At 47.8% G+C, this 25,657-nt stretch overlaps 1 long non-coding RNA gene across 1 annotated transcript; it reads right to left on the minus strand.

Annotated features, from left to right (window-relative positions):
* Nucleotides 1–9,483: 9,483 nt before the first annotated feature.
* Nucleotides 9,484–11,687, minus strand: LOC135362074 (uncharacterized). The gene is made up of 3 exons (XR_010406397.1): nt 11,551–11,687; nt 9,739–10,044; nt 9,484–9,616 (listed from the first exon to the last, which is right to left on the minus strand). It is a non-coding gene; the product is annotated as an uncharacterized LOC135362074 (long non-coding RNA).
* Nucleotides 11,688–25,657: the final 13,970 nt, after the last annotated feature.

The following is a 25,657-nucleotide window of genomic DNA, read 5'->3' on the forward strand; positions in this document are numbered from 1 at the left end:
TCCATTTTGGCTCTACTGTTTTTCTAATTCATCCATTCTAATTCATAATCTTTTAAACTCAAAGAGGATAGAGATGACTCTATTTCCCAAAATTTTAGAGGTATCACAAAAGCTGGGAGGGATGGTGAATAAATATTAGAGAGTCAAGATCCAAAAAAGATTACGGTAGCGTGAAGGAATGGGCTGAATCTGATAAGGTGAAAATCACTGGGAGCAAACATAAATTCCTTCACTGGGGTTCAAAAACCCTACTGCATAAATTCCGGTTGGAGAGTTTGAGTTGATTGAATTCACATTATGAAGCAACAGTATGGCTGCCACACATGTAATAGGACGGTTAGCTGTAGTAGTAGAAACGGGATGTCTCCAGAGAGTCAGCTGCTAATACCCCGGGTTGGCCACACCACATCTATGAGACAAATGTAATGACCAAGTTGGTGAAGGAAATCAAAAAGAGAGATGGAAACACAATCGGTCATGAGTTGATTGTTGTTGAATCTGGTCGTAGGTAAATGCAGATGTATTATACTGTTCTCTCTGCTTTTGTGGACATTTGAAATTTTCCATAATAAAAAGTTAAAAAGTTTAGAAAGTCAGATGAGTAACTGAAAGAAACTGGTCTGACTTGCCTGAGAAGGGAATTCTTGGAATGTTATTAGCTGTTGGTAGAGCCCAGAAGGATATATGGAGGCAGATGAATAAAAGTCACAAGGAATCGGATTTTGGAAGAACTTCAGTGTAGCTGTCAGAGGGGCATGAGTCCCATCTCTAGAACAGACCAAGTAGACTAAGTCCCGGATAGTGCCAGGGGGTTCCAGGACCAGGGGATTGGGCTAGAGGAGGCCATAAGGATTGGTCAGCTGAGTAATGTTTGGCCCCAGGATGACCTGAAGATGGGCTTTATGTCTTCACCCTAGTCCCTGAGGCCCCGTTCTAAAGCAGACGTCATCATTCTCTGTGCAGTGGCCTGCAGCTACTTGGTCCTCCTGAAGTCCGCCCCAGACTTGAGATGGTGTAGCTCCTGCAACAGGCAGTGCCCTCGGTTCTCCAGCCCCTGCCACCTCTCCTGCTTGTCTCTATCCTTCTCTCCCTTTCTTTCATTTTTGGCTTCCCAGTCCTTCCTTCAGTTCCTTTGACTCTACCACCTCAGAACCTTTGTGTTTGTTCCCTTCGCCTGGAGAACTTTTCCCTCAGATCTTTCGCTCATCACTCAGATCTCCACCAACCTGTCACCCCTCCTGGACCTCTGGCTAAAGTAGGGCTCTTCTTCCCCTCCTCTCTGTCCTGTCCCCATCACTGAATCCTGTTACTGTGCTTATTTTCTTCCTAGCACTCAGTCTATCTGGAATTATTTGTTTGTTCCCTTCGTTAGAATGTTTGCTTTGTGAGAGGAACTTGATCTCTCCTTGGTCCTGGAGACACAGCACCTAGAATTGAACTGGCACATAGTAGGCAAGGAGTAAATGTTTTTTGAATGAAAAAAAAAATGGGCAAAGGAAGAAACAATACTCAGTGGGTCAGAGAAAGAGTTGGAAATATAGTCCAAAGTTCTTGACTCTGTCTAGTCCAACCTGGTGCTATAATAAATGATGCTTTTTTTTTTTTTTTAGATTTTATTTATTTATTTGAGAGAGAGAGAACACACAAGAGAGGGGCAGGGTCAGAGGGAGCAGCAGACTCCCTGATGAGCAGGGAGCCTGATGCGGGACTAGATCCGGGATCTCCAGGATCATGACCTGAGCCGAAGGCAGTCGCGTAACCAACTGAGCCACCCAGATGCCCTTAAATGATGCTTTCTTGAGAACCGTTGCAACCCTAGGGATATGGCTGTTGCAGTATCTTGGGAGAACCAATGAATGCTCAAAAATGCCCTGAATTGGTTTAAAAATGGATAAAGGAGAGACCCTGAAAATACTTAAAAGCCTTTCTTGGGTGAGAACCAAAGGACGGGGGCTGTATCTCCAGAGTTCTCTTGAGACAGTATGACTTGGGGAGTTTGAAACGTTCTTGAAATAGCTTGGCCACACATCTGTCCTAGGAAGGTCTGTACACTGTGGAGGGAGCAAGATACTTTATTAAGGTATACACAGACTGACTCCACCATCTGCCTGTTAGCTAATCTGTTTTCTCTTGGCCAACTCTGCTCACCAGATACTTTTTTGGGGTATACAAATATCTACGAATTAACATTCAAAAATATGTCTTAACATTTAGAATAGATAAAAATTGGTGTTCATTCAGATAGCTTTGCCATATTCTCTTAGATCCAGATGCTTCTTCTGATAGCTTTCGCAACCTTGCAAAGTTAGTGCTCAGTTCTTTTAAAAAGTGATATGCAGACCAGTCATCCACGTTCTCAACAACCCACTTCCTTATATGGTATTGTCCTTCGGGACACCTTACAGTGCGTTATCTTTGCCTTGGCGGTATTACTGCATGAGAGTTGTGCTCACTTCTTCACTTCAGAGCCTAAAGTTTCATAAAATGGAATTTTCTGAATTAAACATGAAGGTAGAGGTACAGACTGCTTAGTCAAAAAACAACAATAACATTTTGTTAACATCCAAGACCGCATGCCTTCAGTCAAACTTAAGTTTCAGTAGCATCTTCCTGCTTGGTTACAGTAGCCTGGCTCAGAAATCTTTCTTTTAAATAGTCTTTTTTTTTTTTTTTAAAGATTTTATTTATTTATTTGACAGAGAGAGACACAGCGAGAGAGGGAACACAAGCAGGGGGAGTGGGAGAGGGAGAAGCAAGCTCCCCGCAGAGCAGGGAGCCTGGTGCGGGGCTCAATCCCAGGACCCTAGGATCATGACCTGAGCCGAAGGTAGTCGCTTAACCGACTGAGTCACCCAGGCGCCCCTTAAATAAAGAGTCTTAAGATTGTGTGGTATTTCTTTGCTTTTTGGGCGGCTACTTGGTAGTTTTGAGGAATCTGCTCTGATCCGGGAGCTTTAGTCCCTACCTTTAAGGTTAGCTTGCAACAAGCATCATGTTTCAGCTGTCTTCTGTAAACTTCTGTGACACAGTTAGGACATGTGAATTCATTCTCTTAAGTTTTTCATTTTATTTCCAGTATAGCTAACATAGTGTTATATTCGTTTCAGGTGTGCAATATAGCGATTCAACAATTATATACATCACCTGGTGCTCATCACGACCAGTGCACTCCTTAATCCCCATCACCTGTTTCACCCATCCCCCCACCTCCCCTCTGGTAACCAGCAGATTGTTCTCTATAGTTAAGCGTCTGTTTCTTGGTTTGTCTCTCTTTTTTCCTTTGCTCATTTGTTTTGTTTCTTAAATTTACATATGAGTGAAATCATAAGGTATTTGTCTTTCTCTGACTGATTTATTTATAATACTCTCTAGATCCATCCATGTTGTTGCAAATGGCAAGACTTCATTCTTTTTTATGGCTGAATGTGAACTCATTTTTCAAAATACTTCCAAACATCTTGTGGTCTGTTTTTGCCTTGAAAGGAATTTTTCCAGTGAAGCATTCAGAGCCCAGAACTTCAGGGCGCCATAGATCCCCTTCTCACCATGTATTTGGCCTTCAGTCATCTGAGGAAGCAGGAGGTCAACTATGCCAGAGCGAGTGCTGACCACCCAGAATCTTCAGTCTTATGCCCTCTGATTGACCAAGGAGCTGGTTCTCTGCTTTATCTCCCCGTGACTCACTTTTTGAGGCCTGATTGACAGGCATCTGCCAATTCTGTCCTAGAAGTAGCAGTTCTACCCACGCAACTTGGCAAGTTCCTGAAACTTCTCCGCTCCATCATGGCAGTAGCTCCATCATCAGACTGTGAGGATGCCCAAGATAAATTGGTATTTCAGTTTGTTTCAGATGACGCTCACCTGTGCTTTCTCCCACTCAGCCCTAACTGGTGCTTCCAGGGCCGGGAGGAGCTTGCTTTGTTTCTCTCAGGCGAGGTAAAGATTTTCAGCCTTCCTTTGTCCAAGGTTGACCGATTTAGAAGTTACCCACAGGTGTTGTCTTATGTTGGTTCTCTAGTTCTTGTTCTGATGCCTCTTCCTTACCAGGATTGATTGCAGAGTCTGAGACTGCTCATTGATTGGGGTGCTCTTCAGTGGCCCAGCCGTGGATGAGTTATAGGTATCTCTGCAATTACTTTGGCTTCTGATTCTGAACGGGCGTTCGGCTGTGGACAGGCTCCTGTGCTTGAGAAGGAATACACTGGGAGGAATATGGAAGACACGAGACTGAGCCTGGTAACTAATTCTGACAAGAAAACTGCAGAGTCACCAGAATACCTTTGGACCACCCACAAATGGAGCGTCTTGATAGATGGCTAATCCGGTTTTCCTTAGACTTGTCTGTGCTGCCCAGAGCCTGCCGCCATTTATCAGACAGAGGATCTCACTGCTGCAGAGTCATCCTGAATCTCTGTCACTGGCCATTTGACAAAAGGAAAATCCTTCCTGCCCTTGAGGGCAGGGACTATATTTCACGCTTTTCTACATACTCTGCAGGACGTGACAATGATTTACACGTAGTAGGAGTTCATTTCATTCTGTTGAACTCACTGAAGGCCATCTGCTTCAGGGCTTAGCTGGGCTTACGGAGGACAACAGAGTCATTTCCTGAGTGAGGTATGTGAAAGGGACCCAAAATACGAAGTGATAGAATACTAAAGAGCTAGTCACAGTCCCTTGAACACACCACCTGTGTCCTTTTTACTGTTCTTGTCTATCCGTGCTAGTTCCTTGTCCAAAGTGAACACCTTTCCAGTGGTGTGTTATCCGGTATTCACGCTGGATTTCTCCCTGGGGACCCTGCCCAAACCAGGGAACTGCAATCCCTCCCTCAGTCTCTGACACTTACTAGGTGGCAGCCACTGACAGAGCATACACAACTGTGGCTGACTTGTCATTTCTTTAGGGCTTGCCTCCTCAAGGGGACTGAGCCACCGATGGCAAGAACTTGCTCCCTGTGATCCCAGCCCCAGGGCTTAGGACATGGCTGTGTCTCTGTCTCTGTGGCCACATAGCCTGCCCCGTGCCAGTCCTCAGTTTTCCCACTGGCACAAAAGAGTTTCCTGAAGGAGTATGGGCTTCCCCTGTCCTGTGTGTCTCCACATCCTTGCAGATGTGGCCCAGAAAAGCCCGTGGCTGTCGAGAGTGGTAGGGCCACAGCCATGGGTTCTAGGTCGTTAAAAATAAAACCACAGGCCCAAAATGGTGTCTCTTAGGCCAAGCCACCAAACCCGGGCTTAATTGCCTTTTCAATCTCCCCCAGAAACGTAAATCTTAGCCTGTCAATCAGGAATTTTCTGATAAGCACCAAGGAGGTCATCTGTCACACGAGGGCCTCTCTGTCCCCCGAAGATGAGATAATCTAGGGGAAGGTGACTTTGCCTTTCTTTTCTTTGCCTTTCTCTTCTTTTGCTAATAACTATCTTGCTCCACCCTCCCTCTAGAAAACCCTTCCATTTTGTACAGCTCCTCACAGCAGTCCCTCTACTTAAGCGTCCTCCGCTAGATGGGATGCTGCCCATTCATGAATTGCTAAATAAAGTCAATTAGATCTTCAAATCTACTCAGTTTTGTTTTTTTAATTGTGTCAGGCGTGGAGTGTGGGCAAAGGCAAGGCTGGGGGCTGCCCATCAACCTCAGCCACCCCCCCCAACCTGTGGGAGAGGGCAGCCAAGACTTGGGGTGAGTGGGAATGTCCTCCAACCTCTCCCGGCTTCAAGCTTTCCTCCTGATGGGAGAAAGAACACAAAAACTTCTCCTTCCTCTCATTTCTCCTGACCCTTCCCAGAGGCAGTTGGGGCTGGGAGCAACCTGGTTGTGGGAGAAGCTGCTGACGCTTGCCTGAGGACCTGCGGTCTGGCTGTGACAGGTGCAGAGTGGTATCAGGACCCGCCCCACCTTGACCGGGGGGCGGGGCGCTGGGCGTGAACACTGCTCTTCTCACGTGAGGGCCAGCTCTGCGGGGCCACCTGCTTTCTCAGAGCCTTTGCTTACTCCTTACCTCAGGTGCGCTTCATAGCAATCCTGGCTGAGGTCACAGAGGGCGATCGTTCTGGTGAGGTCATCGAGGGGCAGTCATTCCCACCGCCTCACAGCTGGCGGCAACTGGCTGACTCAGCTAAGATCCCCTGGCCCCTGGAGCTAGAAACAGAGCAGGGCTCCGACCTGGCCCAGAGCTGTCTCTGGGGCCTATTTAAGGAACTGTCTTGTATTTCAAAACACTTTTTGCCGGGTACATCAAGTGTTTTTAGGATTAAAAATGGTTTCTCTTTTTCGAATTATGTGGTAAGAAAAAGAAGGATGCTTTATTCTCACACGTTCTTTGGATGGCAGCAAGACCTTTTAAAACTTCGTTCATGTAATCAGTAATGCCAAGCTTTGATGATAAATTATTAACTGAAAAGTTAAGTCCTTTGCTTCACACCTCCTTTCTCCCCAGGGCCAAAAAAAGGAGTCATCCCAGATTTTTGTAGCTGCTCTCCCTCTCCCTCTCCCTCTCCCTCTCTTCTTCTTCCAGAAGCCAAATGTACTCAGATACATCAAAATAGGTGAAAAGAATTAGAGCAGTGAGTGCATTTACTTTATGATTTTCTCCTTACCTTGGCTTTGCATTTCCAAAAGGGTGAGTTGGCTCTACTTGGTTTGAGGATGGCCTTTCCTGGAATCCTGCAGACATCTTCATTGCCTTGGAGGTCAGATAACGGCTATTTATTTTCCATAGTCATGGAAGTCTCTGGGGAGAGCCATGGCAGTTTGACAAGGACTATTAAAGGGACATTAGGATTGAAGTGGCTGCTCAGGAAATCACACACCCTTGCTCCCCGTCTGTGGGGACAGCTGCCAGCCGGGGTCTCCCGCCCTGTGACCAGCTGTGTGTGGATGTGGCTGCCGCAGGGGAAGAACCCTTTGTCTCCTGTTCTCTTACTCCCCGCAAGAGGATGGCTGCCTTAAACTCAAATATAAAATTCATAATAGCAGCTAACAGTTCCCGAGCACTTAGTCAGGCGTGTGCTGTATTATTCCATTGAGCAAATGCTTATCCCATCCCTATTCCCGCACCCAGAGCCTGGATGAAGACGACAGAAGGGAAATCTGTGTAGGTAGGCCCTCTCTGCCCTCTGCTTGCAGACCCTCTGGGACAGGAAACTCACCATCTGCACCAAGCACCCCATGCATTTCCACACAGCTAGGAATATACATCCCGGACTTGGGCTAATTAGCTGGGTCACTCCCCTCTGTACACCCAGAGCGCCTATGGATCCCTCAGTGGCACCGCTGAAAGTCTACTTCTGGGCCTGTCCTCCCTGCTGGGGTGCAGCTGCAGGGGGGTGGGTGGGGTGGGGTGTCTTTCTCTCTGTCTGCCCAGCTCCCAGGGTGTATTTGGTAGCGAGCAGGCACTTAAGTGAATGCGGTGAGAGCCATTGCCAGGGGAAGGCCCCTGTGGGGAGCCAGGGTGCCTGAACTTTCCAGGAAGCATAAATGTTCTCAGGGGCAGGGCCCCCACGGCTCCCAGGAACCTGCCACAGGGCGTCTGCGTTTTGAGCCTCTCGGTGAGATTTAGGCGATGTAGGGTTTTAACAAGGGACTAGTGTCCTTTCCCATGGAGGCAGTGAAGGGTCTGCACTGCTCCAGTCGGGTGAGGGACAAAAGAAGGAAAGGCTCTTCCCGAGAGATTTCAGTTGTGGAAGGCACAAAGCGCGACAGGCGCCAAGCGGGGCCAGATGTGTCCCCAGCAGTGCCGGTGGGCAGGACAGAGCGTGGGCCCGCACCTCCCCGACGGGAAGCTCACCCCCTGCCCCACTCACAGCCCATCTCCCCGGGAGGCTGCCGTGACACCGGACAAAGGCCGAGGGTCAAGAGGGTGACCTTGGACAAATCACTCAGGCCCTCCAGTCTTTTCTTTGCTCATCTGCGGAGGCCATAAAGCCCACTTTGCAGGACCGTTAGCGCGCCAAATGGAAAAGCCTTGTGGAGGAGTGAGAAGTCCTCGGTCGGGGCCAGCGGTCTCCGGGGTGCATGGGAAGAGGGGGCCTGTGATGCCTCTGTACCCGGTGTCCTGGGTAAATTCACAGGAAGGAGGAGAAAGGATGACTGTCCTAGAAGCGTTTGCCCACCACCAGATGCCTGGCTAATTTCCCCCAACCCCTGCCTGGGCTGAGGAAGCCCACCCTGTCCTCGAGGCTGGGAGCGGGGCACTGGCCCCACGGCGGCCTCTGCAGGGAGACCCAGACTCGGGGGTGAGGCTCTGTCCCCGGGGCAATGTGCCCTCCTCAGCCTTTGCTGCTTCCCTCCAACACCGCTGGGAGACCCGTCTGTCTTGTGTCTGTGTGTTACCTCTGTGAGGAGCCATTGGGAGAGATGGAGCGCTGTGAGGAGACGCCAGATCAGGGGCACCCAGGCCACCACCTGGCCTCCTTCGCCCCTGGCAATCCTCGCTAACTGATCGTGACCCAGCCCAGACTTGACCTCAGCATCTTTTCAACACAACAGTCTAGGCTACCTCAGCCGACAACTGGAGTTGGCACGCGAGGTGAAACCTTCTTGCCAATTTTGCTATAAGGAAACATGCCTCTTTGCCAAAATGTAACACAGTGTTAATAACTGCTTCTTAGCGTGCTCTTGTTATAGTCCAGGCATCTTGTTAAGGGTTTTGTGGGCATTAGCAGCTTTAATCCTCACAAGGTCAGGAGGCGGATGCCGTGAGTGTGCTGATTTAATGATCAAATGAGGCACAAGATAGACTACGCCTGCCTTCACTCCACAAGTGTTCACTGAGTCCCGACTTTTGCCAGGAGCTCCAGCAGGAGCTGCAGGGAAGGGCGTGGGACAGAATTCAGCTCCGGCCTGCTCGGAGCTCACAGTCTAGGAACCAAGCAAGCCCCGATCTGCCCCCAGATGTCTGATCCAAGGTTCTCACCCGGCTCTGCGCCGAGCCCTCGGAGGAGGGGCAGAGAAGAACCCAGAGGCCAGAACTTCTGGCCAGAAGGAGCACGCATGGTCTTTGAGGGTTCATGACCAGAGATTGCACCTCCACCTCAAGCTTCTTTCAAAGCATCTGCCAGCATTATAACCAGGAAACTTGGGCTTCTAGGGGAAGTTGAGAGGGGCCTATATTAATTTCCTAAGGCTACCATGACAAAGCACCACAAGCTGGGTGTCTTAAAATTACAGAAATTTATTGTCTCGAAGTTCTGGAGGCTAGAAGTCCAAGGTGTTAGCAAGGTTGGTTCCTTCTGAGGGAGATTCTGTTCTTTGCCTCTGCTAGCTTCTGACATTTGCTGGTAATCCCTGGCATTGACGTTCCTTGGTCTAAAATGCGTCCCTCCAACCTCTGCCTCGGCATTACTTGACTGTCTTCTCCTCGTGTCTGTGTTCCCCTCTGTGGGGGTGTCCGTGTCCAAATCTCTCTCTTCTTATAAGAACACCAGTCGTATTGGATTAGGGCCCACCCTAAGGACCCCATCGTAACTTGACTACATCTGCAAAGACCCTATTTCCAGAGAAAGTCACATTCACAGGTACTGAGGCTTAGGACTTCAGTGTATTTTTCTGAGAGACACAATTCAACCCATAACAGACATAACAGGGCCTCTGGCCTTTTGTTTTTTCTTCTTTTCTTAAAAAAAAAAAAAAAATATATATATATATATATATATATAAATATAAATTCCTTTTGGAATAGGCAACACATTCACGTGGAACAAAATTAAAAGATATAGAATGTCTATCCCTCCTAACCTTGGTCCTGAGCCACTGAGTTCCCTTGCCTTGGAGGCACCAGTATTAGAATTTCTTGGTTGCCCTTCTAGAGATATTCTCTGCATGTACAAGCACCTGGGTACATATAACAGAGAATATTCCACTTGGTGTTTGCACCAGGTTTTGTTTTGTTTTGTTTTTCCTTCTTGTGGCATCTCTTGGAAATCGTTCCGTTCTTTTTCATGGCTGCATCATAGCATTTGATTCTGTTAGTGTGCCGTCACTTAACCAGCTCATTCTTTGATGGAACTTTCATTGGCTTCCAAACTTTGCTATGACAAACAGCTGTAAAGAGAAACCTTGCACATACATCACTGTATTAATCATGTTTTTTATTTTCTGTATTTTATGATGCTGTGACATCTTGGGGCTTTGATGGTCCTCCTAGGGTTAGATAATTCTTAGGGGTAGTTAACACGTTGCCTGAGAGCACTCCTTTCATATGCAAACCACCTCCTTTATTACCTCTCTCACACCAAGTCAATATTCTCCCTGCCCTAAAAATCACCCCTGGGCCAGGTACCAAACAACTAGGGGCCACCCCTTTAGCACGGAGCCCACTGACATTCTATTCAAATTAGCCAATCCTAAATCTGTCCACCCTGGCTTGCCTTGCCTTTCCCATGGAAATCACAATGAAAGCTTGTGCCCACACTTTCTCCTTATTCCTTTCAGCCTTCTGCATGACCCTGGTGCTTCCCCCATGTGGCACGGCTGGCCCCCTCCTCTTGGGAATGGTAAGCAATAAACTATTCTTGTAAAGGCAGTTGTCATGGCAACCTAGGAGGCGATAGGTGTGTGGACTAACCTGATTGTGGTAATCATTTTGCAATATATATGTGTATCAAATCATGTTGTACACCTTAAACTTACAGTATGTTATATGGCTATTATATCTCAAGAAAATGAAAAATATACAGGCAATGGTCTCCATGTCTATCATCTTACCATGCCTGATTAAAACAAATCCCAGGGCGCCTGGGTGGCTCAGTCGTTAAGCGTCTGCCTTCGGCTCAGGTCATGATCCCAGGGTCCTGGGATCGAGTCCCGCATTGGGCTCCCTGCTCGGCAAGAAGCCTGCTTCTCCCTCTCCCATTCCCCCTGCTTGTGTTCCTGCTCTTGCTATTTCTCTCTCTATCAAATAAAAAACAAAAACAAACAAAAAAAAACCCCAAAAAACAAATCCCAGGTGCATGTTAAAATAGTCATTTTGTGCAGCCCTTGCTTTCAGTTAAGGGGAAAATTTGAGCAATCTTTTGCTTGGCTCCAAGGAAGCAGTGCTTTATGTGTAGAGAGAAAAAAGAAAAGCAATGGGAGATGCTTGAGAATAAATATGTTCATTTTTTATTCTGATTATAAAAATAATACCTTTTTAGTAGAGAAAATCTGAAAAATGAAGAAGAAAATTTTTAAAAATTAAAACCAACCATTCCTCAAAAAGTTAAACACAGACTTATCCTATGATCCAACAATTTCTCTCCTTAGGTACATACCCCAAATAATTGAAAGCAGGAACTCAAACATACACTTGTACACTAATGTTAACAGTGGCATTACTCGTAATAGCCTAAAAAGGAAAACAACCCAAATGTCCATCAGTGGATGAATGGATAATAGTGGTACACATATAATAGAAAATTAATCAACCATAAAAAGGAAGGATATTCTGATACATGCCACAACATGGATGAATCTTAAAAATATTATGCAAAGTGTCTTGGTCTATTCAGGCTGCAGTAACAAAAGACCATCAAATGGGTGGCTTATAAACAACAGAGCTTTATTTCTCACCATTCTGCAGGCTGGAACTCCAAGACTATGATATCCGCAGATTCCATGTCTGGTGAGAGCCCACTTCCTCGCTGATGGTCATCATGTCACTGTAACTTCATAGGTACCGGGGTGATGATGCTCTCTGCAGTCTCTTTCATAAGAGCATGAATCCTATGCATGAGGGCTCCACTCCCGCCCAAAGGCCCCACCTCCAAATGCCATCACCTTGGGCATTAGGATTTCAATATATGAATGGGTGAGGGGAGGGCAGATAAACATTCAGTCTGTTGCACTAAGTGAAATAAGCCACAAAAGAAAAATATTGTATAATTCCACTTACATAAGGTACCTAGAATAGGCGAACTCATAGAGACAGAAGGTAGAATGGAGGTTGGAGGGGCTGGGCGGACAGGGAGTTGGAGTTATTGCTTCACGGGTATAGAGTTTCAGCATGGAATGAAGAAAAAGCTCTGGAAATAGATGAAGGTGACGATTACATGGCATTGTGAATGTACTTAATGCCACTGAATAGTATACTTAGAAATGGTTAAAGTGGTAAATTTTATGTCATATATATTTCACCCCAATAAGAAAAACATTAAAACCATCCATAAATCATGCTGTTCAGAAGAAAAGGTAATCTGGCTTATTTTAACCTCTTTTTTTTTTTTTAAGATTTTTTATTTATTTTTTGACAGAGAGAGACACAGTGAGAGAGGGAACACAAGCAGGGGGAGTGGGAGAGGGAGAAGCAGGCTTCCCGCAGAGCAGGGAGCCCGATGTGGGGCTCGATCCCAGGACTCTGGGATCATGACCTGAGCTGAAGGCAGAGGCTTAACAACTGAGCCACCCAGGCGCCCCTATTTTAACCTCTTTTAACCTCTTCCCCGCCCCCGCGAGCATGTGTGTGTTTTATAAAATTTGGTTTATAATATGCATACAGTAGTGAGCTTTTTAGTTTGACATTTTTATTGTGAATGTATTCATGTCATTAATTAAATTGAAATCACCTCCTTTAAGGGCTGTATAATTTGCACACATGGCTGTGCAGTGATTCCCCTCTTTTTGGATATTGACCCTATTTCTGATTTCTCACTATTATAAATTACGCAGTGATGAACATCTTTGTAGATAAATATTTGCCTGCATTCTGGTTGTTTCTTGAAGATAGATTTTTAGAAGGAGAATCACTTGGTCAAAGGGTACGGATTTTTAAAACTCTATGCCCAAAATCAGATTGCATTCTAAAAAATTTAGAATTTTATACTTTGAATACTAGAAATGGATATTTTGGACAGTATTATGGGAGGGGATGCAATTTTTACTGTACTCATCGATATTAAGTGTATATCATATAAAATATTATTAATTTGGAAGGCAAAAAGTATCATCTTTTAATTGACATGGATTTGATTACTGATGAGGTTAAACATTTTTTATGTTTAGAGTCATGGCCATTCTGTGAAATGTCTGTTTGTGTTCTTTGCCCAATTTTCTATTGGGGTTTTAGATTCTTATAGATTAAGAATAATGGCCACTTGTCATTTTGTAGCAATTGTATCTCCCAATTTACTATTCACCTTTTAGTTTTAGTAAACCTATTTTTTTTATGTAAGTTTAAGTTTTTTAATGTAGAAAAGGTATTGATTTTCCCTTTGGATTTTTTCCATTGCCTTTATGCTTATAAAGTCCTTACTGCTTTTGAAAGCATATACATTTTTCACCTTTATTTTCTTTTTCGAAGTCACTTTTTAAAAAAGATTTTATTGGGGCACCTGGGTGGCTCAGTCGTTGGGTGTCTGCCTTCGGCTCAGGTCGTGATCCCGGGGTCCTGGGATCGAGCCCCGCATCGGGCTCCCTGCTAGGCGGGAAGCCTGCTTCTCTCTCTCCCACTCCCCCTGCTTGTGTTCCCTCTCTCACTGTGTCTCTCTCTGTCAAATAAATAAATAAAATCTTTAAAAAAAAATAAAAAAGATTTTATTATCAACTTGAGAGGGAAAGAGAGAGAGAGAGTGAGCGAGAGCGCAAGAGCAGGGAGAGGGAGAAGCAGACTCCCTGCTGGGGCTCCATCCCAAGATCCTGCGACCATGACCTGAGCCTAAGGCAGACGCTTAACGACTGGGCCCCCCAGCGCCCCTCACCTGTATTGTCTTTGAATTTTTTTAATGGTCCTAATTTATACATTTGTGTTGGTTTCCTTGCGCTGCTGTAACAAAGTACCACAAACTAGATGGTTTATTGTCTCGGGCGCCTGGCTGTCTCAGTCAGTTGAGTGTCCAACTCTTGATTTCAGCTTGGGTCTTGATCTCAGGGTTGTGAGCTCGGCCCCGAATTGGGCTCCATGCTTGGGCATGAAGCCTACTTAAAAAAAAAAAAAAGGAAATGTATTGTCTCAAGGTCTGGAGGCTAGAAGTCAGGTGATAGTAGGCTGTGCTTGCTCTAAATCTCTAGGGAAGGATGATCCTTCCTTGCTTCTTCCAGCTCCTGGGAGCCTCCAGGTTCCTTGGCTTGTAGGAGGGTGTAACTTCCATCTCTGTTTCTGTCCTCTCGTGCTGTCTTCGTCTAAGGATAGCGGCCATATCGGATTAGGGGCCCACCATCCTCTAGGATGACCTTATCTTAACGAATTATGTACACAGTGACCCTATTTCCAAAGAAGGTCACATTCTGAGGTGCTGGGGGTTGGGATTTCAATATATATAATTTATTTCTTTCTTTATTTTTTCCGTGGGATACAATTATACCTGTAACAACATCTAACTCTTTCATCAACTGGAATTTGCTGATTTGGATGTGTGGTGTGAAAAGAAGGTATAATTTCCCCCCAGATAGTTCACTGATTGTCCCTCTGCCTCTTATTGCTGCCTCTTCCAGCAGGACTGGAATCCACTGGATTCTCGCGCACGAACTTCTGCTTGCGAGCATGACCCACAGGGGTGTTTGCCAGTCCTTGAGTCAGGGCTACGCTATTTCCATAATGTTAGCTCCACTGTATATTTAATATCTGATAAGGCAAAATTTCTCTTCATCCATCTTCAAGTTTTTTCTTTGCCGTTCTTGCCTAGGAGTGAACCTCAGAATAACTGTGGCATGTTTAACAACAACAAAGCAATGAACCCCCTTGGACTTTCCAGTGCATGGTGTTCACTCACCAAGTTCACGGCACATTCGCTCGTGCCATTTCGGAACGCCTTTCCATCCAACGCGTTATGGCATGTGTTTTAGAAAGTTCACCAGGTTTTAAGATAGAGTTTTCCCATTTCCCATATTTGTTGGTAAAGTCAATCCCGGGCTATTTTGCTATTGTTATTACTGTTGTGATTATGCTCTCTGCCCCCCATGCAGCCCCCACATTTTATTTTCTAATTGATTGTTGCGAGTTGATGAGGAAGCTATTGAATTTTGCATGCAGCCACTTTATTAAATTCGCCTGTTAGTTCTAATAGCATTTCAATTTATTCTTGTAGGCTCTCTGGAGCCTTTTGCACAAACCAATTCAAATGAATAATTAACTCTCCGGCTGAATCAATGACCTTCCTTAAATCAGGTCTCTTATAAATTTAGGAGTTTGGCTGCAGGAGAATGAATGCTGTGTAAACACAACGTGAATAGGGGCCTTGGATAATTCTGGTAGCCTGAAGAATGCTTATATTCTTTAATTCCTGATTTCATTGCTCAAATTTGGGCTAGGAAAAAAAAATCAGAACTGTGGACAAAAGAATTCAGGTAATCAAGACGTGTATTGCGATGTTTTTTATTTATAACAATGAAAATTGGAGACAACCTAAGTTACTAACATTAGTGAATTGGTTAGGTCACGTGTTTCCTTTGCTTTCACCTCAGCCCCCTGGTCCTCTCCTTCTACCCACACCATATAGGCCTTGACCTCTCCCTCCAGCTGCAGCCTCAAATATCCTGCTGGTGGCAGGAGGCTCTGGTTCCATTCCCGAAGCTCTCTACACCTCCGCGTGGTGCAGTCAGAGCTCAGCCTCTTCCTCCTCTGCCTTGGTCAGCCGGTGGACACGCTGTGAAGCAGAGGTTTGCGTCTAGTTGCGGGGGAGGACTTGGAGAAGCATCTGTATGGGAGCGAGGGAAGAGGACTGGGCAGGAGAGGAAGCTGAACGGTGATATAGTTACAGCAGAGTCATCAGCTGAGCCCAAGGGGAGATCTACAGCTGGGATGGCCCTTCAGACTTGAGCTAAAGAAGGGTGAGGGGGCTGGGCTCTGGTATCCCCCACATCCTCCAGGCATTGGATGGGGGCTGTACTTTGAGAGGGTGTGACTTCGGGGGAGGACAGTTCCTGGAGAGAGAACCAGCTGTGAGCAGCCAGCACTCGCAGCAGGGAGACAAATGCCTCCCTCTGGAAGGGGAGCTGGTTGGCAGTGCTGCTTCCCTTTAGGTGTCATCTTGACTCAGGCACCGTGAGCTCAGATATTGGGTTAAATATTATTCTAGGCGTGTCTTTGAGGGTGTTTTCTGGGTGAGGTTAACATTTGAGTCAGTAAACTGAGGAAAGCAGATTTCCCTCCCCGGTGTGAGTGGGCCTGTCCAATCTGTCGAAAGCATGAATAGCAAGAAGTCTGAGTCATAAAGAATTCTTTCTCTCTACCTCACTGTCTTCGAGCTGAGGCATTGGTCCCCTCCTGCCTTCAGACTCAGAATAGGACTGGAACTTCACCGTTGGCTCTGCTGGGTCCTATTCTGAGTCTGAAGGCAGGAGGGGACCAATGCCGGCCACATGGGAAGGGAGAGAGGCCAAGGTGCCTGGCACGATGAGTCACACTGTGGACCTTCCAGTCCCGTCAGAGGCTGGGTGCAGCCCAGTGAATGAGCCTAGGTGAAGCTGGAGCAGCAGAAATACCCAGCTGAGCTCTGATAGAATCATGAGAAATAATAAATTGTTACTTAAGGCCACATTTTAGGCAAGTTTGAAATGCAGGAATAGAAATAACTGAAATACCTTCCAGCGCACTCCTTTTCCTCCATCACCTGTCCCAGTCTGTGGCACCATGATCCCCCCAAATCATCCGAGCGAGGCCCCGCAGGGTTGCCGGGGACACCTCCCCCTCACTTCTAGGCCACGTTGCCAAGCTCCGCCAGTGTTACCCCCTACATCATTCTGGAGGCTGTCTCTCCTCGATCTGCCCGTCGCCACCACTGCATTAGCTCAGACCCTCCTTACCCCAGACAGGTGCCATCTGGACTGGTCGTCTCCAGCTCCAGCCTTAGCTGGGGTCATCTCCCTCACATGCGTGTCACCCTCTTCATTGCTTCTGTCCTCATGACAGCTCCCCATCAGCTGCAGGATAAGGGTCAACTTTATCCGAAGTACTAAGAGCTCTTCCTCATTGGGTCCCTGTTTACGTGACCAAATTTTCCTGTTCTTCTAACTAAAACCTCAGACCTTCAGCTTTGGCCTTCCACATGCTATTTCTCTTTCCCATGCCTTCTCTCCAGAATGCCTGCTTTTCCCTCCTTCTCCCAGATTCTCAGCTCAGGAATCCCTTCTTTCTGGAAGCCTTTCTCCTCTCCACCCTCAGCATCCACCACACATGCTGGACTGGGCACCCTTCCTGAAGGTTCACTGCTTACCCCATATTGTCACGTGTGCTGTGTTGTCTGTTCCTTCAAGTGGACCATGACCTACTGGGAAGCAGGCAGTGTCTAAATCCTCTTTGTGCTTCCAGCATGGTACCAAGTAAAAATAATACTGATAATAAAATTAATAATAATAATAGCAGCTAACATTTTCTGAGTGCTGAGCCAGACGCTGTTCTTTTTTTTTTTTTTTTTTAAGATTTTTATTCCTTTATTTGAGAGAGAGAGCGAGCACAAGCAGGGCGAGCAGCAGGCAGAGGGAGAGGGAGAAACAGGCTCCCTGCAGGGAGCCCGATGTGGGACTCGATCCCAGGACCCTGGGATCATGACCTGAGCCAAAGGCAGTCGCTTAACCGACTGAGCCACCCAGGTGCCCTGTAGTGTTCAGATTTCTTCAGTTATTAATATAATCTAGAAATTTAAGCCAATTTTTAATAATGTTCCATATTAGACCATACTTATTCCAAAATAGTTTCATTCTGAAATTTTATTTTTTATTTAAATTTTATTATTGAGAGAGAGAGAGAGAGAGCACAAGCAGGGGGAGCTGCAGGCAGAGCCCAGCCAAGTTGACTCAAAATAAAGTAACCATCGCTACAACCTTTAAAACAACATCCTGAAGGGTTTGCTACCCTGGGGAACAGCTTATCCCCTACTGTTAAGGGAAATAAGCTCCGTGAAGGAGGCGAGCAGAGAAGACAGGCAGTGAAGTGTTACTAGTACTTGCTTCTGCGTTATGGACCACGAGTAATTGTTTTTATACTTCTTTCTATTTTTCTGCACTTTTCATACCTTCTACAATGAACATGAATCATTGTGATAAGGAGAAGACTTTAAGAAAGCCAACCCTGAGGGCTCAGGAAGTAATGGCATCTCTTCGCTGCCCAGAAGATTCCGTTCAGGGGGGCTGGTGGGGCCTCCGCACCTCGTGGCCGTGACCGCGTGGCTGGCCTCTTCCTGTGGACCCTCAGCGGGGTGGGCGGCCGCAGCCCCCTAAGGGGAGAATCAAGCTGCTGCAGGGCGGGAATTCTGTCTGGGACCGGGGTGCTGGGGGGGGTCCTCTGGGTGCCTCCACAACTGTGACCCACCCCAGGAGCACTGGGTGAGACTAAATGGGGGGATGTGGGGGAAAAGGCAGGCACATGAGCACTGGGCCTTGGGTCCGTCTGCGCCACCTCTTGTCTGTCCTTCTCCACACCCAGCCTGAGGCAACTGCCAGGAGCTGCCAGGTCCCCTCTGTGAAAGCACCTGGGGACACAGGGAGGGGACACCACCCTGTCCTGCCGTCCTGGGGCAGGCTGGGGGAGAGCAGGGAGAGGCCTGGAGACTGGAGGGCAGGGGGTAATGCTGACTCTGTAGGAGAACCACAGGCAGCCGGGGAGGCCCTGCCAAGGTCCCTTCTGCTTGCAGGCGGTTTCCCCAAGAGACCCTTGACCGTGGCCACCACACCAAGGCCCAGGCTTCTTCCACCTCCTGGAGTCTCTCTGGGTGGCCAGGATGAGCTGCCAGGGAAAGACCACAGGCCACAGGACTCCCTGGCTGCCCAGGAGAAAGGCCAACAGATAAAATCTAAATAAAACAGAACCCCACACTCTCTCCTTTTCATATCCCCAAACACAGTTACAAACCAAATACCTGGCGGCGCCTGGCTGGCTCAGTTTGTGGAGCAGGTGACTCTTGATCTCAGGGTTGTGGGTTCAAGCCCCACATTGAGTGTAGAGATTACTTAAAAAAAAAAAAAAAAATTTAAAAACCAAAACCAAAGCCAAATACCTCTCGGCTGCAAACATTCACCTTTACCAAAAATATGCATGGGCAGTTTTAATGTTACTTGGTCCCCAGGCTCATATCAGTGAATAAGAGTAGAGATGGGGCGCCTGGGTGGCTCAGATGGTTAAGCGTCTGCCTTCGGCTCAGGTCATGATCCCAGGGTCCTGGGATCGAGTCCCGCATCGGGCTCCCTGCTCCGCGGGGAGCCTGCTTCTCCCTCTGCCTCTCTCTCTCTCTGTCTGTCTCTCATGAATAAATAAATAAAATTAAAAAAAAAAAAACTATAAAAAAAATAATAAAAAAATAAGAGTAGAGATGGTTTTCTATGCCAAAGCGCCAGTCAAATCGGAAAGAAGTTTCACTGCCCCCCGAGCTAGACTGGGGTGGGAGCCGTGGCAGGGTCTTCTCTTGGCCCAGTTCTGGCCCTGAGGCTGGTGAGAGCAAGCCGGCTTCTAGGACTCACACTCAGATAACGCTTTGCTGCCCCTGCCCTAGACCCCGGAAGGACAGAGAGGCCTCTGGCCTCGCAGGAAGTGAAATAATACTTCTCCCCCTCTCCCCTCCCTCAGCCCAACCTGCCATCCATCTAATGCCCTTCTCCTGCGGCCACCCAGACAAGGGGCCCGCAGGTGAATTTAGCAGCCTCAAGACTGTTCTTTTTACAAACATTATTGGTTGTCTTTAGGCCTGGTCTGTGGGAGTTATTACCAAAATACCAGAATTTTCTGTCTGAGGTGTGGGCCTCGGTTACTACAGTATTTCGTGGCCACAATACTCAGTGGCCCTCGTATTTGGCATCTATCCTATTCAGCGGTCATATTAGTGAGTGGCTGCAGAATCTGGTGACCTCCTGGAACTCAGTGGTGAAGAATGTGTGCTCTGAGTTCCCTTTCTGCCTCTGGACAAACTGCCCTCCCAGCAGTTCTTCTGTCTGCCCTGTCAGTTCAACGGCTCCCTGGGCCCATGTCCTCTGCTCATAAGCAATTTTTCAGTCCCTCGGCACAGCCTCATTGAAAAATGCACTCCCCTGCAGCGCCCGAGAGATTTTCCTGCGGTTTTTCAAAGTTCAGCTGTTTCTGAATCGTTTCCTGTCCTTCTCTTTCCACCTCTCCCTTGCCCCCAAATTGAACTTCTTTTCAAAGTGGAGTCTGGATTTTTCCGTCCCCTGCCTCTACCTACGGAACAAGAACATGATTTGGATCGGGCTTTGGGACCACACTGGGCAGGTGTCTGTCCCAAGGGGTCACCGAGCTGGTGAGGAGAGGGCTACTTGCTCTGACTTCAGTCCCAGGGTCTGTGGGGGTGGGGGGCGGCGGCTGTGGGCTCAGGCTGGGAGGGCAGAAGGAGGTTCGTGGCCCAGACCCACCCCGTGGCCAGTCAGCCAGGGGCCTCGTTGAACCCAAGCGTCCTGACTGTTAAAGTGGACATAACAACGGAATCCTCCACAGGATCGGCTCCTTGGAAAGTGCTCAGCTCAGTGCCTGGCACTCACTCGCTGCAGAGGAGAGCCGTGACCACAAGCATGGCTACCTGACCTGGAACAGCTGTGTCCCTTGGGACAATTTGAGAAGCAAAGGGAAGGCTCTTGCCACCTTTTTTCCACCAGCACGAAAACCTTCCACTGAGAGCTGGCAGTCCACCATCAGAGAGTTAATTGTGCTAATATTTCCTTCCCTCTCCTATCTTAAACTTAAAATCTGGCTGGAAGGGAAACATAATAAGCCCCCAACCGTTCCATTGAAACTCTCTCTCTCTCTCTCTCTTTTCAAGTAAATTCTGTTTAATTCTATAAACACCTACGAGCCCCTATAACCTACTATATGCCAGACACTGGGCTAGGGAGCACAAATACATATGTGAGTAAGAAAGACACGGTTTCTGCGATTTGAGGAAACTTCCCGCTGTCCTTATACTCCTAGGGATGTGAACACGGGTTTTTCTGGGTCCCCATTTGGGTCCTTGGAGGAATCAGACCTGGCCAGCTGAGATCTGGTCCTACCTCCTGCCTTCCGGTTGATGCCCCTTTGCCTTGGAAGCCTCCTCCCTCAGACTAGCCCGTAGGCAGCCACTCGTGCCTGGGAGCTGCCATTAGCTGCTAGCAGGTTGGTCCCGTGGACTGCCCGACACTTTCATTCTCTTGGTTACGGTTTGTCCTGTGATTTGGGATATACTCTGAAGCATCTGATAGATTCAGACTCTTACGACAATTTAGGAATTGCAAAGGCAGGAGTTTAGTCTGGCCCCTGGGGTAATTGAGATTCTTAACCCAGCCCTTCAGCCTTTTTGATTAAAATGGAGGCATTTAATGTCATTAAATGGAACTCCAAAACAGCCTCCGGCTTTACACACTCATTTCTCCTTCTTGCCTCTGCTAAGAAGACTTTTCTTTTTTTCTCCCTTAGTCCTTTTCTCCCTCCCGCCTTCCCTCCCGGATATCCCCTACTTCTCCCAGTGCTTCCTCCACTCCAAACCTGCCACCATCCCTGGAAACACCGGCCAACTCCTGGCCTCTCACCTCCTGGGCTCCTTCGTCCCCAGGGCCCTGCCCTCCATTCCCGCCCATACCCGTGGCCATGCTGTGCCCCGGAATCCAGTGGGTCTAGGCTGTGGATCGTCCCCAGGACTGTGCACACGAAGCTTGTGCCCCCTGACTACAGCCCCCACACTTGCGGCTCACCAGCTCAGTCACTTTAACACACCCGCTCCTCAGCTCACGGACACCTCCCCACCGCGCCCACAACCCAGTCTCCGCTGCCTTCGCATACGTCCCTTCCCAGCTCAGGTTCCACGCTCCAGCTTCAAGCACTGATCGTCTGTATCCTAGACTCCCTCTCTTCCTTGTCCTTCCCCAGCAGGCACCTGGCAAAACCCCAACCCTCCCCCCAAATGCAGCCAGCAGCTTGCCATAGTTCCAGGAAGCCTGGGCCACCTTAAAGTCGTGGTCTCCACCCTCAGCTGAGCCCACAGCAGCATCCAGCAATCTGAGGACCTGTGTCTCCAGGCAACTCTTGATTCTGTGCCCTGGAAAGACTACCCCATTTGCTCAGACCCCCAACAAGCCGGCCGGCCCAGTGGTGTGTTGGCAGACGTTCTAACAACAGGCCCGGGGCTGAGGGAAGCCCTGATTTACAGTGTTTGCCCATTCTCCTCCTCCTCCTCCTCCTCCTCCTCCTCCTCCTCCTCCTCCTCCTTTCTTCTTTCTTCTTGATTTCATTTATTTATTTGTCAGAGAGGGGGAGAGAGAGAGAGCACAAGCAGAGGGAGAAGCTGACTCCCCGCTGAGCAGGGAGCCTGACGTGGGACTCCATCCCAGGACCCCGGGATCATGACCTGAGCCGAAGGCAGACGCTTAACCAACTGAGCCACCCAGGTGTCCCTTACATGTATTTTTAAAGTAACCTTTATTTTGAGATCATTATAAATTCACATGGAGTTGTAATGATGCAGACCGATAGCCATACCTCTATCCAGCTTCCCCCAGTGGCAACACGTTGAACAACTATAGTACGATGTCACAGCCAGGAGACTAATGTTGACACAGTCAAGACACAAAACACTTCCATTACCACAAGGATCGCTTCTGTCGTCCTTTCAAAGAGACCCACATTCTTCCTCTTTCCATCCCTGACACCTGGCAACCACTCATCTGTTCTTTGTTTCTATCGTTTTGTCATTTTGAGTTTCTGTAAATGGACTCATAAAGGGACACCTGGGTGGCTCAGTCAGTTGGGTGTCTGCCTTCGGCTCAGGTCATGATCCCAGGGTCCTGGGATCAAGTCCTGCATGGGGCTCCTTGCTCAGCAGGGAGCCTCTTCTCCCTCTCCTTCTGCCTGTTGCTTCCCCTGCTTGTGTGCTCTCTCTGACAAATAAATAAATAAAATATTTAAAAAAATAAATGGACTCAGAGTACAATATCTTTTGGAACTGGATTCCCCCACTCCCCCACACAGGGCATTATGTTGAGTAAAAAATATCCAATTCCAAAAGATCATATACTGTATGATCCAAGTTGCCATACGTATCGAGAGTTTGTTCCTTTTTCCTGTCGGTTAGCATTTCATGGTAGGGATGCGCCATTCACCCACTGAAGGACATCTGGGTTGTTTCTAGGTTTTTACTATTATAAGCTGCTATGAACATTCCTATGCAGATTTTTGTATGAATGTAAGTTTTCATTTCTCTGGGATAAATGCCCAAGAGTACAACTGCTGGGTCGGACTGTACGCACATGTTTACTTTTGTAAGAAACTCCCCATACTCTTGTCCAGAGTGGCTTTACCATTTTGGGTTCCCAAAAGCAATGTATGAGTGATGCAGTCCCTCCACATCCTTAACAGACATGCTGGTAGGTGTGCCACGTTATCTTATTGTGGTTGGAACTTGCATTTCCCAAAATGTCTAACGATCTTGAACGTGTTTTCATGTGCTATTTGCCGTCCGTATCTCCTTTTCAGTGAAATGCCCACTCATGCCTTTTGCCCATTTTTCTAACTGAATTGTTTGTTTTTTACACTGCAGAGTTTTGAGAGTTCTTTATATATTTTAGATACTGGTCCTTCATCAGATACATAGTTTGCAAGTATTTTCTCCCAGTCTGCAGCTTGTCTTCTGATTCTCTCCATGGGGTTTTTCAGAGAGCCACAGCTTTTCATTCTGATGAGGTCCAATTGCAACCACTCATTGAAAAAGCAAAGTGCTTTCGCATCTTTTTTTTTTTTGGTAAAGATTTTATTTATTTATTTGAGAGAGAGAGAGAGAGAGAGTGAGAGGGAGAAAGCACGAGAGGGGGGAGGGTCAGAGGGAGAAGCAGACTCCCAGCTGAGCCGGGAGCCCCATGTGGGACTCGATCCTGGGACTCTGGGATCATGACCTGAGCTGAAGGCAGACACTTAACCGACTGAGCCACCCAGGTGCCCTGGTTTTGCATCTTTATAAAAAAAAATAGTTGAGCATTTTTGTGCAGATTTACTATAAGTTAATTTTAATAACAGCAATGTTTAATAACTGGCTCACAGAATTCTTAGAAACTTAACAATAGGCTCTCTGAGCCATTTTAGGCATACGCTGGGCCAGCCCCTCCATTTTGCCGGCAGCCCCAGTATTTGACCTTGTCCCCTGCTTCAGTGACAGAAGAGAAGTTGTGTGAGAATTCCCTTCTCTCATCTCTAGACTTACAAACGCTGGCACCACCCACCTCAGCCCTGCCCCTTCTTCCCTCCCGCTAAGAAAGGGGCCCATCCCTCCTCCCACAAGGCCAAGGCTCCTGGCTGCTAATTCTGGCTCCACCCACTTCCTTAGAAACCCTGCACAACGTTTAACCCCTCCAGTCCGGGCTCTCAGAATGGAAACAAATTGCTTCCCTCTCACCCTTGAGCCCTCTCACCCTTGAGCCCTCTCACCCTGCCAGCTCTACTCCTGTATCGCTTCTCCCCTTCACGAACTTGCTTCCAGAATCAGCTTCTGCTTCTTCCTCCTCCAGTCATCCTCCTCAATCTACCTCAGTCTCCCTTCAGTCAAGTTGTGGTCCAGCCCTGTCCCCTCAGGGTCACCAGTGACTGATCTGTCTCTGAATCCAGGGGACACCTGTGTGTCCCCACCTGCTAGACTCCCTATGGTGTTCCACACGGTGGACCACACCATTTTTCTCAAGACACCCCCTCCTTTGCGCCACCTCCAGGCTTCCCTGTCCCAATAAGTGGTCCCCAGTCCCGTTTCCCTGGGCCACATACCACGCCTCCCTCTTGGCACCCCTCCCCCCACATCCAGCCATCCCCAGCTCTGTCGTTCCTCCTGTCCTCTCCCTTGAATCCTACCTTCCTCTTTCCCTGCTGCCCCAATTCAGGTCCCCATGATCCCTCATCTAGATAGGGCAGCAGCCTCCTACCTGGTCTTTCTGGCCCCCATTTGGTAGCATCCTCCACACTGCAGCCAGAGTGGTCTTTCTAAAGTGCCAACCTGACCATGGGGCTCAGGTTCAAAGCCCGCCCTGGTTTCCAGAGCTCCCAGGTCAAGTCCATCCAAAGGTCCATCCTGCATGATCTGGCCTGGCCGACCTCTCCCTTTTATCCCACGTGACCTGGGCTTCATTCAGTTGCTCATTGGGCCTCAGGTTCCCACCCCACCCACTTTGTGAAAAATGGAGACATCATTCACATAACATGCAATTCACTGGTTTTTTTGTTTGTTTGTTTTTTAAAATATTTATTTATTTGACACAGAGAGAGCACAAGCAGGGGGAGCGGCAGGCAGAGGGAGAAGCAGACTCCCCGCTGAGCAGGGAGCCCGACGCGGGGCTCGATGCCAGGACGGTGGGATCATGACCCGAGCTGAAGGCAGACGCTTAACCGACTGAGCCACCCAGGTGCCTGCAATTCACCGTTTTAAAGTGTAAAATTAGTTAGTTTTGGTTATTCGCAAGGTTGTGCAACCATCACCACTATCTAACCCTGCAACATTTTTAGCCCCAAAAGAAACCCAATCCCATTAGCAGCCACTCCTCATTTGCCCCCTCCCAGCTCTGACAACCGCTAATCCTTCTTTATGCACTGACGATTCTGAACATTTCATATAAATAGAATCCTACCACATGGGGCCTTTTGTGTCTGGCTGTTTTCACTTAGCATCATGTTTCCAAGGTTCCAGAGCCTCTCTTTTGTTTTGGGAACTTCAAAAACACTTCACTCTAACCCCTAGCCACCCTATACATCCCCTCTACCTGCAGAGCTCCTGCTCAGCCCTCGGGTTTCAGCTCATCT

This window comes from Mirounga angustirostris, unplaced genomic scaffold (genome assembly GCF_029215605.1).
Source record: "Mirounga angustirostris isolate CCGP_5_RB_7025 unplaced genomic scaffold, mMirAng1.0.hap1 SCAF_12, whole genome shotgun sequence".
NCBI classification, from domain to species: domain Eukaryota; kingdom Metazoa; phylum Chordata; class Mammalia; order Carnivora; family Phocidae; genus Mirounga; species Mirounga angustirostris.